The sequence below is a fragment of the Chenopodium album genome, chromosome 21, assembly GCF_948465745.1.
Source record: "Chenopodium album chromosome 21, dcCheAlbu1.1, whole genome shotgun sequence".
NCBI classification, from domain to species: domain Eukaryota; kingdom Viridiplantae; phylum Streptophyta; class Magnoliopsida; order Caryophyllales; family Amaranthaceae; genus Chenopodium; species Chenopodium album.
In genome coordinates, this window is record NC_137854.1 from 6,279,350 (window position 1) to 6,298,658 (window position 19,309).

The window sequence follows — 19,309 nt, forward strand, 5'->3', positions numbered from 1 at the left end:
AAGACTAATGTCCACGCTATATGAGAACTTTTGGAGGTTTCGGGTAGAGCTGTAACTTCAGATAAACAATTTGGGTCTGGGTCGGTAAGATTGGGTCGGGTCAATTCGAATTAATTCCATAACCTATGCGGATCGGGTTAGGGTTTGGTCATGCTTTAGTCGGGTCACTTCAGGTCATCATTCTTATCGGGTTTGGGTCGAGTGAATAATAGGTCGGGTTTAATTCGAATTTTCACGGGTTAAAACGGGTTATGGTAATTCTCAGGTTCGAGTTGGGTTCGATTTAAGTCAATAATTTGCAGATTATAATCAGGTTGGGTCATTCTCGGGTTTGAGTCGGGTTCTGTTCAAGTCAATAATTTGCGGGTTATAATCAGGTTGGGTCATTTTCAAGTCGGGTCATTCTCGGGTTTAAGTCTTTTTCGGTTCAAGTTAATAATTTGCGGGTTATAATCAGGTTGGGTTATTTTCAAGTCGGGTCATTCTAGGATTCGAGTCGGGTTATGTTCAAGTCAATAATTTGCAGGTTACAATCAGGTCGGGTCATTTCCAAGTGATTTCATATTCGGGTTCAACTAACTATAAATAGATAATTATCATTTTTATCAAGCTAATTATTTCCTTTGACTATAATATATATGGCAATATACTAGGGAACTATATATAGTCTATAATTTAGGAAGATAATCATCCCCTTTGACCATACAATTACCAATCAATACTATATACTAAAAGACACACTAGTAATGACACGTGTCATGATATCCTGGTGTGTCCCTTATCTTTTTATTTTATTTATTTATTTATTTTTTTTTTTGAAAAAAAAAGTTATATAAGGAAAAAATCTTTCTATATATAAGTAATAATTACATACGAAGTATGAAATATACTACAGTAGAAGATTTGATTTAGTTTTCCAAAAAAAAAAATATTGACAACTAATAAGTTAAGCAAAAAAAATAAAAATAATATTCTTAACATACAAGTAATTTGTGACATGTGGATGTGGACAATTTTTTTAAGGAATGAAAGACATATTATAAATTTTATATGCGTTTATTACAAAAAAAAATTATAAATTAATTTCTTGATTTTTTAACCATGTAATAGAAGCTACGGGCTTAAATAGTAAAATGTGAATATTAAATCAACAAATAATATTTTTATCATTTTTTAATTTTGTCATGTTTTTAAAATTAATTATTGAAAAATACCGTGCATGGCACGGGAACTAACCTAGTATACACTATATTTAACTCTTAAATTTGAGGATGATGCTCCTTTCTTTTGCTGGCCGGGACCGACTTGGTCTCCCTAGACAAAATGCTTTGATCAATAATTATAAGTGTTCTAAATTGCATTAAAGGTGATTTGAAGTCGGGTCAGGATCAATTTGGGTTGAATTTAGGTCGGGTCAATAACAAGTCTTGTTGATTTCGAGTCGGATTAGTAACAGATCAGGTTGAATTTTTGGGTTTGGTTAGTAATAGGTTTGGTAAAATTTGAGTCGGGTTAATAACAAGTCGGGTTGAATTTGGGTCAGGTTAATAACAAGTTGTTTTGATTTCGGGTCGAGTTTGTAACAGGTTGGGTTAAATTCGGGTCGGGTTAGGAACGAGTCGGGTGAATTCAAGTCAGGTTAGTAACAAGTCGGGTTTTGACGGGTTAATACGGGTTTAGGTCAATTTCAGTTCAAGTCGGGTTCTGTTCAGGTCAATAATTTATGGGTTACATTCGGGTCGAGTCATCTCCAGGCTAATTCATGTTCGGGTTCGAGTCTCATATACTCGGGTCAACTCGGATCTAGGGTTGGTTTCAAGTCGGGTTAGGTCGGGTTTTGGTCACCATTTTTTTCAAGTTCAGATGGGTCGGTTAATAATCGGGTTTGAGTTAGTATTTTGGGTCGGGTCAACTTTTGACAGCTCTAGTCACATCGTGTAGCCAGTGTTATTTACTCACAGGTTACTCGTTCAGGGGTTATTTAGTTAAAGATTACTCGATTGGTTAGCAGTTACTTGGTCCGTAAAAGGATATTCGCTCAGTTACGGGTTACTTAGTTATTCGAGGCTTACTCGGTCAAGGATTACCTGATAAGTGTTTTGGTGTGTATCGACTTGTCACGCGGTGTAGAAATTTAAGTCGAGTAACAAAAAAAAATAAATCAATAATCTGCCAATGAAAGTTATATATAGTGGCTTGGTAGTCATTTTTAAGATGACTACTGTAGGAGTTTGCATTCATATTGTTATTACTCGTAGAAAATTAAACACGTACAAGACCTCTGGTGTAGCATGCTCCAAAAACATTTTAATTTCCTCGTTGCATAATTTACTCGTCAATAATCTCAATTTCATTATTCCATCCTAGCCGTACGTGTTTGGTCATTAGTTGGTTCCGTTGAAAAATCATTTAGTGATTGTTAAAAACTATTTATAGGGTCCACAACTTTTGGCTGAATTTGGCCATACGTCTTAGATATCTAAAGCTAACAATGATGGAAGATGTCCGACCTTTATCTCCCTTCTTAAGGCTATGGTTTTCATTTTTTGCCATGCTTTTTGTCACTAGTTTCGCAACCACCGTTCCCATTGCCAAACCCGGGTGCCCAACTAGCTGCGGAAAGGTAACTATTCCGTACCCATTTGGCCTGGACTCAGAGAAAAGTTGCTCCCTTAGTACGCCCTACAACATACACTGTGACACCTCCTCCGATCCCCAACAACCGTACTTGCTTGACGGTAATAATACTCGCCTGGAGATCATAGACATATCACAAGCCGGTCAAATGCGAATCAGGAATAAACTGTCCACACTATGCTACCAACCAGGGCAGGTAGTACAAGAATCAGTGTTGTATAGACAAGAACAATCGGTAAATCTAACGAACTTACCGCTAGTGATATTGGATGATGCAAACAAGTTTATCGGCATTGGTTGTACGTACGTGGCTTTGATGGTTGCAGAAAGTACACAAATACAGGGCGATGTTAGTGGCTGTCTAGCCGCGTGTGGTACGCCACCGGAGACTATGCTTAAGCAAAATGATACGTCTTGTATGGGTAACGGTTGCTGCCAATCGGTTATTCCAAACAAAGGATTGAAACTAGTTTGGATAACGGGTTACGTTCCAAACACCACAAATTATAATGTATCCTATTGTACCGCTGCTTTCATAGCCGAGGTAGACAAATTTAACTTTAGAGTGGCTGACCTTTTTGGTAGCAACAACGCCGCTTTTATAAATAGAACAACTGACAATGTTCCGATGGTGCTCGATTGGTATGTTGGTGTTAATGAGACGTGCCAACAAGCTCAGCAGAATACATCCAGGTCAGGTTATTATGCTTGCAAGAAGAATACCAAGTGCACCAATGTTGTTGGTGGCGATGAATCCGGGTACCGTTGCAGGTGTAAGCCTGGTTACGAGGGTAACCCCTATCTCAGTCCTGGATGCACAGGTCAGTCTTCCCACATATATTTTTCATTACTAAACTGCTAATGTTCTAATTTAAACAATCAAATTGAAATCCCTTCAAAAAAAAAAAAAAAACAATCAAATTGAAATCGCTCAGTTTAACTTTAACTAGTTTAATTCTCAATGATAAAAAATTAGTAATCATCAATATTTCTTCAAATTAAGGATTTGTTTACTCCGTCTTTCTTATGACCACTTATTGTTTATTCACTTAGCGTCTATAATATTTAACCAATTTGTTTCGATTTATATCATATGATTTGTCAAAAAATATCAGCAAAACTTATTATATTTAATTTAATAAAAAATAATTTTGTTGAAAATATTAGTGTACGAAATTGTCACAAGAAATAAATATACAATATAATTAAGTTGAAATAACAGAGTTTTTCTTCATGTGAAATTTATACTTGATGTGTAACAACATTTTACAAATATATAGTTAAAGAAATGAACATACATTTGGCGTCATCAGGGATTGACAACATGATTTCTTTTACTTGTATTACGTACTTTGGGATAAAAAATGAATATACAATTCAAAATTGTGAACCTAATAGATAGATATATGTTCACAATTTGTATACTTGATATGGTATAAAATATATTCGTGGATTTCAACTATCTGTATAAACTTTTAATTGAGATTATCCCTTAACATGGTATCAGAGCCAACGTGACATAGAGGTTACAAGTTCAAATCCCATCCACCCCTCCTTCAAAGTGGAATTAATTCCCGCCGGGTATAAAAGAGTCTGTGTTGCATCCACATTTCTAGCTCAAAGGGCTTTTAAATCTTGAGTGTAAAGACATACTCCCTTCATTTTTTTAATTGCATCACTTTGATTTTTTCATTCACATACCATGATTGACTTAATTTTTTAACCTCTATAAAACAAATAAATGTTAGTATATAATATAGGAAATATATCATTAAATTCGTAATAATGTCTAGTTTCATAATATAATTTTGTTATAATTGTTATAAATTAACAATTAAAAATATTAATAGTCCTAGTTACGCCTCGGCAAATGTGCCGGTCAAACTAATGCAAATAAATAAAAAAAAAACAGAGGGAGTAACAAATATATGTTCTAAATACTAAGTTTGTTTACCAAAATACCCTTTAAATCCTCTCTAACTATTATATTAGAGGATCATCTCATATTATTACTGACTTTTAGTTATTTATTTCCTTCTGGCAGATATTAATGAGTGTGAGGGTCCAAGCAAACCTTGTACTCATATTTGTGAGAACACAAATGGCAGTTACACATGCTCTTGTCCTAAAGGATATATTGGAGATGGACGGAAGGATGGTAGCACCCCTTGTTTTAAGGCTGAATCAAATTTTACATCTAAGCTCCGTTTAGGTAATTCGTTTATTATATATTTTTTTCAAAATATTTATTGTATAAAAACTCTTACTTGTATTCTTAGGATCATTTGGCTCATTAGGGAAGTAAATTATTTATCAACATTAGTGAGAGACTAGTTTTTGATTTTTTTTTTTTTTTTTAGGTCAGAAATAGTGCACTAAGTTCTTCACCTCTTTACTTATTCTATGTGGGACTTGAGATGAACAACCCCAACAAATAGTTTGCAGTTACATAGAATAATTTCTAATTTCATAATCAAAATTAGTTTTATGTTAGTTTAAATTGATATTTTGACTTCAAAATGCTTCAGTTTAATTTGGATGAAAGTTTATATTCTTTTATCCTTATTAATTGATTGAAATTTATACTTAGTATATATTTTACTCTATGATCGATGATATAGCTAACAAGATTATATTATTATACCAAAAATTGTTTGCGCAGGAATAGGCCTTGGACTTGGGTCGTCGTTGTTGGTTTTATTTGTTTTTTTCATGAATTTAATCGCCAAAAAAAGAAAACTCATGAAAAAAAGGGAGAAATTTTTTGAGCAGAATGGAGGAGTATTGTTGAGCCAACAACTTCGTCCTAATGGAGGAACCATGGACTCATCTAAAATATTTTCTATAGAAGAATTACAAGAAGCAACAAATAATTATCACGAAGATCGTATTTTAGGTAAAGGTGGTTATGGTACAGTATACAAGGGAATTCTTAAGGATGGTCGTGAAGTTGCAATAAAGAAATCTCGAGTGACTGATCGAAAGCAAGTTGAGCAATTCATAAACGAAGTTGTTATTCTAACTCAAATCAACCATCGAAATGTGGTTAAACTTTTAGGATGTTGTCTTGAAACCGAGGTTCCATTGCTCGTGTATGAATATGTCTCGAATGGTACTCTCTTTGAACATATCCATAGAAATAAGGGTGTCACGTCTTGGCTAACTTGGGCTAATTGCATCAAGCTTGCTGCGGAGGCTGCTGATGCACTTTCATATCTTCATTCAGCGGCTTCAATACCAATCATTCATCGAGATGTTAAATCCAGCAATATCTTATTAGACGAAAGTTACACCGCTAAGATATCTGATTTTGGGGCTTCAAGGTTGGTTCCAATAGATCAAACTCAGGTGACAACATTAGTTCAAGGGACGTTAGGATACTTAGATCCGGAGTACTTCCAAACAAGTCAACTGACCGAGAAAAGTGATGTTTATAGTTTCGGGGTTCTACTTGTTGAACTCTTAACAAGAGAAAAGCCTATTTCCTTAGAAAGGAAATTGGAAGACAGAAACTTGGCTATATATTATATCTTGTCATTTAAGGAAGGTCGGTTGATGGAAATCGTTGATCCTCAGTTGGTTAGGGAAGCTAACGAAGAGCAACTAGTTACAATGGCGAATCTAGCTATGAAATGTCTTTACGTCGTAGGTGACGATAGGCCAACCATGAAGGAAGTGGCCCTTGAGCTTCAGGGTATGAGGAATCAAAATAGGCATCCTTGGGTCGATCAGAGCCATCGGGATGAGACAAGCAATTTAACAAACCAAAATGATCTTTACCCGATGCCCTCGAATGCTAATTATAATGGCAATCCAAGGACTGGAGAATTCATGTCTGGACAATACACAATGCAAATCGATTTGATTAACGAAATGAACCAGCCTCGCTAATGTCTGAGTCATGCATGAATCCGGATTATGATGGCTTACTCCCTCCATCCCTCATTTGATTCTGCAAAATAAATAAGGGTAATGTTATATATCAATGAAGCTAAGCTATATATATATATATATATATATATATATAAGTATTAAATATACTCTTGAAAATTGTATAAAAATAGGAATTCGTGACAAAAACACGCGCAAGTCAGTGTGTTTTTGTCATGATTTTCGAAATTTAAATAATTTTCTAAAGTATTTTTAATGCTTATAACATTTTCATTTTTGTAAGGTGATGTTAATAGGGCCTTATAAGTAGTATATATCTAGGGGAAAAAAAACTAATTCCATTTAACTTTTGTAAAGCTTAAGTCATATATCTCTTAGAAACTTCAACAATAAATACTATTCTAGTTATTAAATTTAAATTGACTAAAAGAAAAGTAATAAAAAAATATCTTAGAGAAACTTCAACAATAAATACTATTCTGTAATAAGTTGAATAAAAGAAAAGTATATTAAAAAAAAAAAAAAGAAAAAAGAAAATTCCTTAGAAAATTCCTTCAAATTGGGATGTTATATGGTATTCATTCTTAAAATATATGTTTCACTATATTTAATTTTCATTGGTTGATATTTTTTTATTTATTTTTAGTTAATTGGTTAACTTATTAAAAATGATTTTATCTAACTAAAATATATTTTTTAGAAATTAATTATAAATTTTTATTTTTCGAAAATTCAAAAAATTAATATTCGAAAATGAATTTTTTTTTTTTTTTATCACATTCATATGTGGTTTGGCCACACCGTGTACTGTGGCTAGTGTTATTTGGTCATGCGTTACTCGTTCAAGGATTACACAATCGGTTAGGGGTTGCTCGGTAAGTTAAAGGTTACTCAGTCAAGGATTACTCAATCGGTTAAGGGTTACTTAGTCAGTTAGAGGTTACTTGGTCAGTTAGAAATACATAGTTAGTTAACAGTTACTCAATCAAGGTACCTAATCACAGAGGCGGGGCTACAAATGCTAACACTTAAAGGGGCCCGGTGCAATTTTGTTGAATTGGGACCTAAAATCAATTTTTTAAGGAAAAGTATGTTACTAAATTAAAAAGTCGGGACCCGTTTATAGTAGTTTCACTTAGGGGCCCTGTGCGGTCGACCACCCTATACATGCTCAGAACCACCCCTGCCTAATCAATATTTTGAGGTATGTCGACGTGTCACACGGTGTAGAAAATTAAGTCATTTTTAAGATGACTATTGTAGAGCTTGTATTCATATTGTTATTACTCGTAGAAAATTAAACACGTACAAGACCTTCTCTCGTAGCATGTTCCAAAAACATGGTCCTCGTTGCTTGGTTTACTCGTCAATAATCTCAATTATTCCATCTTAGCTTGTCTGTACGTTGCTTGTCATTAGTTGCTTCCGTTGAAAAATCATTTCGTGATTATTAATAACTACTTATATAGGGTCCATAACTTTGGGTTGAATTTTGCCATACGTCTTAGATATCTAACTAACAATGATGGAAGTTGTCCGACCCTTATCTCCCTTCTTAAGGCTATGGTATTCATTTTTTGCCGTCTTAGATAATTTTATTACTTCCATTCAAGTATAGTAAGGTTTGTTGGTTGGTTTACAAATACTAGTTTCATACTTTCATGCCTCTTTGTGTATGGTTTCTCATTGTCAATAAAACCATAAATCAATTAAAACACATTATATTCTCATAAGCCAAAAAAATTCTTAAAAAAAAAAAAAAAAAACAATGTTTGCGGTACGAGGCTTATGTCTCCTCATCCCGCTGGTATGGATGAGTTTAGCTAGTCTTAATTTGGCTACCAATAATATCACCAAGCCCGGTTGCCAAAGCAGGTGCGGAAACGTAACTATTCCCTACCCGTTTGGTATCGACAACGGTAGAGATGGGGCATGTTCCTTGAATGAAGTCTACAACGTAATTTGCAACAATAGTTTTAATCCTCCAAAACCTTTTCTGAATCACAGTCGTAGTAACAATTATGAGGTCCTTGAGATATCCATTGAGGGGCAACACATGCTTGCTAAGAGCGCTGTGGCAGCTAACCACTACGAAAATGGACAAATTGTATCCTCAACTCCAGTCCATTTTAGAGAGACAGGTCCACTGTCTATATCCGACACCAAAAACAAGCTCTTCACCATTGGTTGTGATGATTTTGCCGTACTTGGCGTCGTCTTGGCCTCTAGAGAATCTACCTTCAGAAGTGGGTGCATTGCAGGGTGTAGCAATGTATCAGCAATTACAAACGGGTCGTGTTCAGGTGTCGGTTGTTGTCAAACAACAATCCCACGTGGCCTGTATTTCTTCACCTTAGATTTAGGTAGTTTTGAGAATCACACACAAGTGGGCGCAGATAATCCATATGGTTATGCCTTCATAGGGGATCCGAGCAAATTCGAGTTCAATGTCGGCGACCTTAGTGACCCTCATTTCGTGACTAAAACTATAGACAGCATTCCGCTCGTGCTTGACAGCTTGACTGGTATATTTGGGATGCAAAAACTTGTGAGATTGCTAAGAGAAACAAGTCTACTTATGCTTGCCAGGATAACAGCCACTGCAACGATTATGTTCTTTTCAGTGGGGGATACACATGCACTTGTCTTCCAGGTTATCAGGGTAATCCTTATCTTCCCCCCGGATGTACAGGTCAGTTACTACTAACTACAGACTGTGTATTTCCTCTTTTTTTTTTTTTTTGGAAAAGTTTGTGAAAATTGTGTTGATTAATTTTGAGAATTGAAGACTAATTTCAAGTTATAATTAAATTAATTAGGTTATGGTGTTGTAATTTAATTAATAAAGAATATTAAAGCAATTAGTCTTGTTTAAAGATTAATAAAGAAGAACCTATCTCTCTGTTTTGAGAGGAGGCACGCTGCCCCTGTTCACTGCCACTGCACGCCGCCCGGTCAGCCGCCCGGTCAGGGTGGTGCTCGCCCGACCGGGCGAGAAGCTAGGCTGAATCTCGTTCTTCTCCACCGCCCGATCGGGCCACCACCGCCCGATCGGGTGCGAGAAGGTAAGCAATTTTGCGGAAATATAGTTTCTGGATTTTGGGGTTGCCGCCCGATCGGGCCACCACCACCCGATCGGGCGCGAGGTGTTTCCTGTGTTGACACTGATAGCCGCCCGATCGGGCGGTGGCCGGCCCGATCGGGCGCGGGTCTTGAAGCTGATGAATTTTGACGGTTTCTTCTTGAAACTGTCAGTTTTGGTCAGTTTTGTTTTGATGTCTCTTGGCTGTAACTAGCTTTAATATAAATATGTTCTTTGAACATATGTTGAAAGATACTTAAAAAAAATATCAGAATTTATTTTTCTTGTAAAATCTTTGCAATCCTAATTTTCATCATCATAAATTCACAAGCTTTTATACATTGTATTTTAATTATCCTACTTGTAATTACAATTGTTCTTCGTTGTATCTCCTTAGTAAATTTCCGTGAAAACCCGGTTGTAGTATAGGGTCGAAATTATACTTTTGGGAAAGTGATCCCGTTCACGCCTCGAAGTTTTCCAGTTCAATTTGCTATTTTTGTGACCCTTGATCATACACAAATTCCCCAACAATCCAAAAGTATAATTACAAAGATGGCAAATGTTAAGGAATTGATGACCAACATTCAAAAGTTGGACAAATTCGAGGGTGTTGATTTTCGAAGATGGCAGAAAAAGATGCATTTCTTCTTGACTACTATTGGGGTGGCTTATGTTCTTGCAACTCCGAAACCCGAGGAGAAGGAGGAGGAAACTTTAGATGATGCAAGGAAACGCAACAAGTGGGAAAATGACAATTATATTTGTTGTGGCCATATTCTCAATGGTATGTCTAATGAACTCTTTGATATTTATCAGTTTAATGATTCTGCTAAGTCATTATGGGATGAATTAGAGGCTATGTATATGGCTGAAGATGCTTCTAGCAAGAAATTTCTTGTTAGTAAATTTAACAATTATAAGTTTGTTGAAAGTAGGCCAATTATGGAACAGTTTCATGAAGTTCAAAGAGTATTAGAAAGTCTTAGACAGCATAACATAGTTCTTGATGAGACTTTTGTAGTGTCATCGATAATAGACAAATTGCCCTTTTCTTGGAAAGACTTTAAAAGTGGTTTAAAGCATAGAAAGGATGATGTTAACCTTGAGAGTTTGGCTTCTCACATTCGAATTAAGGAAGAAATCCGGGTGCAAGAGGGTAATAAGGATGGAAATCCTAGTTCTACTACGGTAAATGTAGTGGAGAATGCCAAACAAAATGTGAGGAAAAGGGGTAATGACTCAAATAAAAATAAAGGCAAGAAGCCTAAAGAAAGTGGTGATGGTTCAAAGTCACGTGCTTGTTGGGTTTGTGGAAAACCCAGACACTTCAAGAAAGATTGCACAATCTGGAAGAAGAAAATGAGCAAGAAGAAGGCTCAAGATGGGAATGACAATGCTAGCCAATCCCAAGACAAACAAGGTAAATCTTGTGCACAAATTTCATTTTTAATTCATTTATGGATTATGTGTGTATGATTTCTGAAATCAATTGTGTACATGCTGATTGTTCGTGGTATATCGATTCAGGCGCATCGAGGCATGTGTGCAAGGATAGATCATTGTTCAAGACCTTCTTGGAGGTTGATGATGGAGAAATCCTCTATATGGGCAATGACTCTACAGCTAAGTTGCTTGGCAAAGGACAAGTGGAGCTAGTCTTTAGTTCGGGAAAATCTCTTATTTTAAGAGATGTATTGTATTCTCCCGAACTTAGGAGAAATCTTGTATCCAGTGCGGTCTTGAATCGATTAGGTTTTAAGATGGTGTTTGAGTCAGATAAATTTATTTTGTCTAAAGGAGGTCAATTTGTAGGACTTGGTTATTTGTGTAATGGTATGTTTAAACTAAGTATTTCAAGTACTTTGAATGATGTTGTGTATGTTGTTAACGATAATTCTTCTCTATGACATTTGCGACTTGGTCATGTTAATTATAAAAAGTTATATTTTATGTCAAAGCATGATATGATACCTGTTTTTGATCCAAGAATAGAGAAGTGTAGGACATGCATGTTAACCAAAATCACAAGGAAACCATTATTTCCTCAAGTTGTTGAGAAAAATAATTCATTGCTTGAATTAGTGCATAGTGACTTGTGTGATTTTCACAACACACCTTCTTTAGGGAATAAAAAATATTTGGTAACTTTTATTGATGATTATTCAAGGTTTTGTTACATTTATTTGTTATTCTCTAAAGATGAAGGCCTTGATAAATTTAGAACTTACAAAAGTGAAGTAGAGTTGCAAACCAACGAAAAGATTAAAAAGTTAAGAACCGATAAAGGAGGTGAATACTATGATCCAAGTTATTTCCAATCTTTAGGTTTAGTACATGAAACTACCGCGGCATATACACCACAACAAAATGGTGTAGCGGAAAGGAAGAATAGGACACTAGAAGAAATGGTAAATTCTATGTTGTCATATTCAGGTTTAAGTGATGGTTTTTGGGGTGAAGCCGTTTTAACGGCTTGTTATGTGTTAAATCGTGTTCCCATGAAAGGGAAAGATGTAACCCCATATGAGCTATGGTATAAAAGAAAACCAAACTTGAGTCATCTCAAAGTTTGGGGTTGTAGGGCAATTGTAAAAGTGCCGGAACCTAAACGTAAAAAGTTAGGTGAAAGAGGAGTTGAATGCATTTTTATAGGATATGCGGATCATAGCAAATCCTATAGGTTCTATGTAATAGAGCATGTCGGTACATACCACCATTGAGTCAAGGGATGCATTGTTTGATGAAAATCGTTTTTCATCAATTCCTAGACCAAAGGATATAACTCCAAATACCAATGCTCAAAGTTTTGATCAAGTTGTCATTAATTAAGAGGTGGATGACCAAACTCATTTAGAAGAGGCATCTACATCATCATCACAACCTAAGAGAAGTAAGAGGGCAAGGAAAGAAAAATCTTTTGGCCCGGACTTTCATGTGTACTTAGTTGAAGGATCAAGGGAATCTGTTTCGACAAAATTCCCATACATTTTTAATGTGGAAGATGATCCTTTGACCTATGATGAGGCTATGAGGTCTCGTGATGCTCCATTTTGGAAGGAAGCTATTAATGATGAGATGGAATCCATCATGGGAAACAATACTTAGGTTTTAGCTAAATTACCACCAAAATGTAAACCAATTGGGTGTAAATGGATCTTCAAGAAGAAATTGAGGATTGATGGAACGGTTGAAAAGTTCAAAGCCCGGTTAGTGGCACAAGGTTTTACACAAAAACCTGGTATCGATTATTTTGATACATATGCACCCGTTGCTAGAATCTCAACTATAAGGTTATTGATTGCACTTGCGGCAATCCATAATCTTGTGATCCATCAAATGGATGTCAAGACAGCGTTCTTGAATGGAGATCTAGAGGAAGAAGTTTACATGTGACAACCGGAAGGGTTTGTTGTGGAAGGTCAAGAAGAAAAGGTTTGCAAGTTGATTAAATCTTTGTATGGGCTAAAGCAAGCACCTAAGCAATGGCATCAAAAGTTTGATGAGGTTGTGTTGTCTAATGGATTTAAGCTGAATAATTCAGACAAGTGTATTTATAGCAAATTAGATGACAACGGTCAAGGTGTCATAATTTGTCTATATGTAGATGACATGTTGATCTTTGGAACGGATTTGTCACAAGTTGAAAAGACAAAGTCGTTCCTTAGTTCAAAGTTTTCCATGAAAGACATGGGAGAAGCGGATGTCATCTTGGGCATAAGAATAAAGAGGGAAAAAGGAAAGTTGATCTTGTCACAATCTCATTACATTGAGAAAGTGCTCAAGAAATTCAATGTAAGTGAAGACAATACTTCTCTTTATTCGATACCTATGGATCCTAGCATAAAGTTGATACCTAATGAAGGTTATGCGGTTTCACAACTTGAATATGCTAGAGTAATAGGTTGTTTGATGTATGCCATGACAAGTACTAGACTGGATATTGCTTATGCAGTTGGTCAACTGAGCAGGTACACTAGCAAGCCTAGTATGCTACATTGGCAAGCCGTTCGACGCTTGTTGAAGTACTTGAAGAAAACCAAGGAGTATGGTTTGTCTTATAGTGGATATCCATCGGTTGTAGAAGGATATTCTGATGCAAGTTGGATCTCTAACAAAGATCATTCCTCCACAAGTGGATGGGTTTTCCGATATGGGGGAGGTGCCATTTCATGGGCTTCTAAAAAGCAAACTTGCATTACGGACTCCACAATGACATCGGAGTTCATTGCTTTGCATTCGGCTGGTAAAGAAGCCGAATGGTTAAGGATCTCATGTTTGAGATTCCTTTGTTGCCAAAACCGATATCCCCAATAGTGATACATTGTGATAACAATGCTACCTTGGCAAGGGCTTATAGCCAAGTTTATAATGGTAAGTCAAGGCACATTGGAGTACGGCATAACTACATCCAAGGACTTATCAAGGATAGTGTAATCACTATTGATTATGTTCGAACGGATCTAAATCTTGCTGATTGTTTTACAAAGGCATTGGCTAGAGATGTTAATAGAAGGATGGCAATCGGTTTGGGATTGGAGCCCTAAATAATTACAATTAGGAGAATCTCAACTTAACCCCCAATAAGATGTTGGGTCTTAAGTTCAATGAGATTAATTCTCTTAATTGTTGATTGGGAACTTGTTTATTCATCCAAGGTAAAGTTTCGGTTTTTCTGTGATGAAAATAGGTTGTTTTTAACTTAATAGAATTCCTGATAAAAGTGCTTTGTCACAGGAGCATGTTGGAACTCTACCTAATAAGTACGAGGTTTTGCCGCTTCAAGAAGCTATTTAGGGTGTAGCTTTGATGTACTTATGAATAGATATGGACACATGGCTTATAGTGTCAAGCTAATATGTATTTAAGTAATTAATCTTGTGTGTGTAATATCTTCGAGTTTCCAAATGTGTTGCTTTTGGTTCAAACGTTATACGATACCAAATCGATACGGATTCTTGAATTGTATATTTCACTAAGTGGGAGTTCAAGTCTATGTACACTTTCATTTATGCATAAGATTGTTTTGTGATGATGATGTTTTGCAATGTGTCTAGTTTAATTCTCAAAATGGGGGAGGATTGTTGATTAATTTTGAGAATTGAAGACTAATTTCAAGTTATAATTAAATTACTTAGGCTATGGTGTTGTAATTTAATTAATAAAGAATATTAAAGCAATTAATCTTGTTTAAAGATTAATAAAGAAGAACCTATCTCTCTGTTTTGAGAGGAGGCACGCTGCCCCTGTTCACTGCCACTGCACGCCGCCCGGTCAGCCGCCCGGTCAGGGTGGTGCTCGCCCGACCGGGCGCGAGGCTAGGCTGAATCTAGTTCTTCTCCACCGCCTAATCGGGCCACCACCGCCCGATCGGGTGCGAGAAGGTAAGCAATTTCGCGGAAATATAGTTTCTGGATTTTGGGGCTGCCGCCCGATCAGGCCACCACCACCCGATCGGGCGCGAGGTGTTTTCTGTATTGACGCTGATAGCGGCCCGATCGGGCGGTGGCGGCCCGATCGGGCGCGGGTCTTGAAGCTGATGAATTTTGACGGTTTCTTCTTGAAACTGTCAGTTTTGGTCAGTTTTGTTTTGATGTCTCTTGGCTGTAACTAGCTTTAATATAAATATGTTCTTTAAACATATGTTGAAAGATACTTGAGAAAAATATCAGAATTTATTTTTCTTGTAAAATCTTTGCAATCCTAATTTTCATCATCATAAATTCACAAGCTTTTATACATTGTATTTTAATTATCCTACTTGTAATTACAATTGTTCTTCGTTGTATCTCCTTAGTAAATTTCCGTGAAAACCCGGTTGTAGTATAGGGTCGGAATTATACTTTTGGAAAAGTGATCCCGTTCACGCCTCGAAGTTTTTCGGTTCAATTGTTTTCTAGAAATTCCCCAACAAATTGATCATAAATAAAAGTGAAAATGTAATGACTAAATATTAAAGGAATTGGTGGAGTAAGATACTAGTAATATGATTTAGTAAATGATAGGTTCATATCCTATTAATTAAAGCTATTGCTATAAATTCCTTTCAGAAATTGATAAGTGTGCATCAGATATAATCCTTTGCTCTCATAAGTGTAGAAACACTTTGCCGGTTCGCTACGAATGCTACTGTCCAAATGGATATTATGGATGCTATTTTTTCCCTGGCGGATGCATGATGCTTCGTGCATCTAATTTTGTTTTTAAAAAAAGGCGGAATGAACATATAGTTGTTTAGTAAAGAACATTTAGTTGTTTTGTAAATAACATATATTTATCTTATAAAGAACATCACAAATAATTGTTTTGTAATGAACATATAGTTGTTTTGTAAAGAACATATAGCTTTATGTTTTTTATATATATCTAAAAAACATCTGTAATATTAATAAAGAACATGATAATATAATGTAATGAATATTATTTGTATTCAACCACCATAATCTAAAAACAAAATTTAAAGAACATTTCAAAATAAATAATTAATTTTATGTCATAAATAAAAGTACATTATACTGGCAATTAAAGAACATGAAGATAAAGAACATTATTAAATAGCACGCATGTTCTTTTCACTCTAGGTATATGTTCATTATATTTTAATAGTAGGTTCTTTTCACTTAAGGTATATGTTCATTGTATTTTAATAGTATGTTCTTTTCATTGTAACTATATAGATATATATGTTCATCATGTTTCTATAATATGTTCATCCGCTTTATAAAATATGAAAAAGAACATTTTACGGTATTTTAATGTACATTGTATTATATATTTAGTTACAACTTTTTCTGAATTTGCTAATTTGTTTGCTTTCTTTTTTCAAAATATAATAATTGGTCGGTTTTCTTCAAGAATTTCATATTGTTTCTCATTGCAACACCAAAACCACATAAATCACAATTTTACACCAAGAACTTGCAAAAAACTACCAATCGAACTCAAATTGAACAACTATGCATGTCGAAATTGTATTTACCTTTTGTTTTCGTTGGCCATCTTGAACACTTTTGCACCAAGCAGTTTGAAATTAACGATTTCTTTATTTGTTTTGGCAGATATTAATGAGTGCACAGGTCCAAGCAATCCTTGCTCTCAAATCTGCTCTAATACCCTTGGCGGTTACAAATGCTCTTGTCTGAAAGGATACAAGGGTAATGGTCTTAAGAAGGGCACTGGTTGTACACTCGATCATTCACAATTCGTTACAAAGTTCAGTTTAGGTAATTGTTAAAGTTATACTATTAGTGCTTCAAAGTATTAAGATAATTGCCTTAAGTTTAGTCATTATTACTATTGTCATTTATGCCTACTTTAATTTGATGTAAAATGTTTTTCATGAAAAATGATTTTTCGTATTTCCCTAATGTTTTTACAACGGTCGTTTGAAATATGGTATTTACCATATGTTTTTACACGCAGGATAGTTTGAGGGTTGATGATGTCAGCAAATGTTTTGTTTTAGTAATAGTTAATAGAATGAGAATTTAAGAAAAGTTTTGCTGAAATTGCTTTGGCAGGTATGAGCTTTGGAGTCATATTTTTTTAATATTAGTGGGTTGGATCTATTTTAGCACCAGAAGAAAGAAGCTTATGCAATTGAGAGAGAAGTTCTTTGAGCAAAATGGAGGACTATTAATGAAACAACTACTTTCTCAAAACGGAGGAACTATGGAGTCGTCCAAAATATTTTCTGCAGACGAATTAGAAGTTGCAACGAATAATTATAGTGAAGATCGTATTTTAGGTAAAGGTGGTTATGGTACAGTATACAAGGGAATTTTAAAGGATGGACGTGAAGTTGCAATTAAAAAATCTAAAGTTGCAGATGAATCCCAAGTTGAGTTGTTTATCAATGAAGTAGTCATCCTTACACAAATCAACCATCGAAATGTGGTGAAACTCTTAGGATGTTGTCTTGAGACCGAGGTACCTTTGCTCGTGTATGAATTCATCTCGAATGGTACTCTCTTCGAACATATCCATAAGAGTAAGGGTATCACATCTTGGCTTACTTGGGCGAATTGTATTAGACTTGCTGCAGAGGCTGCTGATGCGCTTGCATATCTTCATTCAGCCGCTTCAATACCAATATTTCATAGAGATGTTAAATCTGCCAACATACTAGTAGACGAGAGTTATACGGCAAAAATAGCTGATTTTGGTGCCTCAAGGTTAATACCCATTGATCAAAGTCAGGTGACGACATTAGTTCAAGGGACAATGGGATATTTGGATCCAGAGTACTTCCATTCAAGTCAATTAACGGAGAAAAGTGATGTTTATAGCTTTGGTGTTGTTCTTGCCGAGCTCTTGACCAAAGAGAAACCCCTTTCATTTGAAAGGAAACAGGAAGAAAGAAATTTGGCTTCATACTTTGTCTTATCACTAAAGGAAGATCGTTTAATGGAAATCCTTGATCCTCAGTTGGTGAGGGAAGCTAGTGAAGTGCAGCTAGTTTCACTAGCAAAACTCGTTAAGAATTGCCTTAATGTCCAGGGTGAAGATAGACCTACCATGAAAGAAGTGGCTCTTGAACTAGAGGGATTAAAAAAGCAGAACAGGTATCCTTGGGCCGAGCAAAACTACGAGGAGATAACCGGCTTAACTGGCCAACATGATCTTTACCCTGAGCCTTCAAATGGTTATGGTGGTAATACAAGTACTGGAGGGTTCTCTGGATAGCATTCAATGGATACTAATATGATTACTGATTTGAACCACCCTCGTTAATGGTGAAATCATGCAGAAATTCTCCTTCGATCTTGAAGAAAAAAGTTTGAATTTGTAGACTGTTATGTTATTCCATGTAAACCTTAGAAATGTTTAAACTTTGAAATGTTCTTTCCTATGTGACCATTCCATGTGTGGATCAAGTCATTTAGTCCCTCATGTATCCGAATTTTAAACAAATCTGCTTCCTATCAGATTTACGTCAAACATTATACTTATTACTTTGAAAGGAGCTTTGTTCTTCAGAGCACAACAATTATCATGTCAAAAGTCACATGATGCGGATAGAATTTGTGCTACTAGCAGTAATGAGATAGCATGTTGTTTGGCCTAGACGGAGCACATACTCCGTTTATATATGTTCCCTGTCAGTCCAACGACATGGTTGAATTGCAACACTTCTTCTAAATTCCCATAAGCGTAAAGCGTTCATATACAATTATCTATGAGGGGAGGACATACATACCTTATTTGTAGCATAGAAACTCTATATACAGTGTGAAAAGTCAAATGTGACAAAAAAAAATGGAGTTGAATAAGTTTTAAAACACATCTTGAAAATCGTAGAAAGTCAAATGGGGCAAAAAAAATAGTGAAAAAATAGAAGTAGAGAGAGTATCAAACATCGGGCACATTTGCACATGAATGCATGACACATGTGTCACATTGTACTGTCCGATGGACAACATGCTCATAAATTATACAAGTATTATGTTTTAGGACATTTTGTGAAAAACTACTTTATAAAACACTTTTTTTGCGAGAAACTACCTTATAAAAAAAATGTTGTAAGAAACTACCTTATAAAAGAGTAAATGTTGTAAGAGATTACCATTGGTCGGAAAGTCACTGTTGACTTTCATTTTCCGGCGTTGACCACATCACGTGCCGATCACGTGACTTACAACATTTACCCTTTTATAAGGTAGTTTCTTACAACATTTTTTTTATTAGGTAGTTTCTCAC

At 35.5% G+C, this 19,309-nt stretch overlaps 2 pseudogenes; both read left to right on the forward strand.

Annotated features, from left to right (window-relative positions):
• The first annotated feature begins 2,491 nt into the window (after positions 1–2,491).
• Positions 2,492–6,528, forward strand: LOC145600243 (wall-associated receptor kinase 5 pseudogene; annotated as a pseudogene).
• A 1,520-nt stretch (positions 6,529–8,048) lies between these two features.
• Positions 8,049–18,414, forward strand: LOC145602490 (wall-associated receptor kinase 2-like; annotated as a pseudogene).
• The last annotated feature ends 895 nt before the right edge of the window (positions 18,415–19,309 follow it).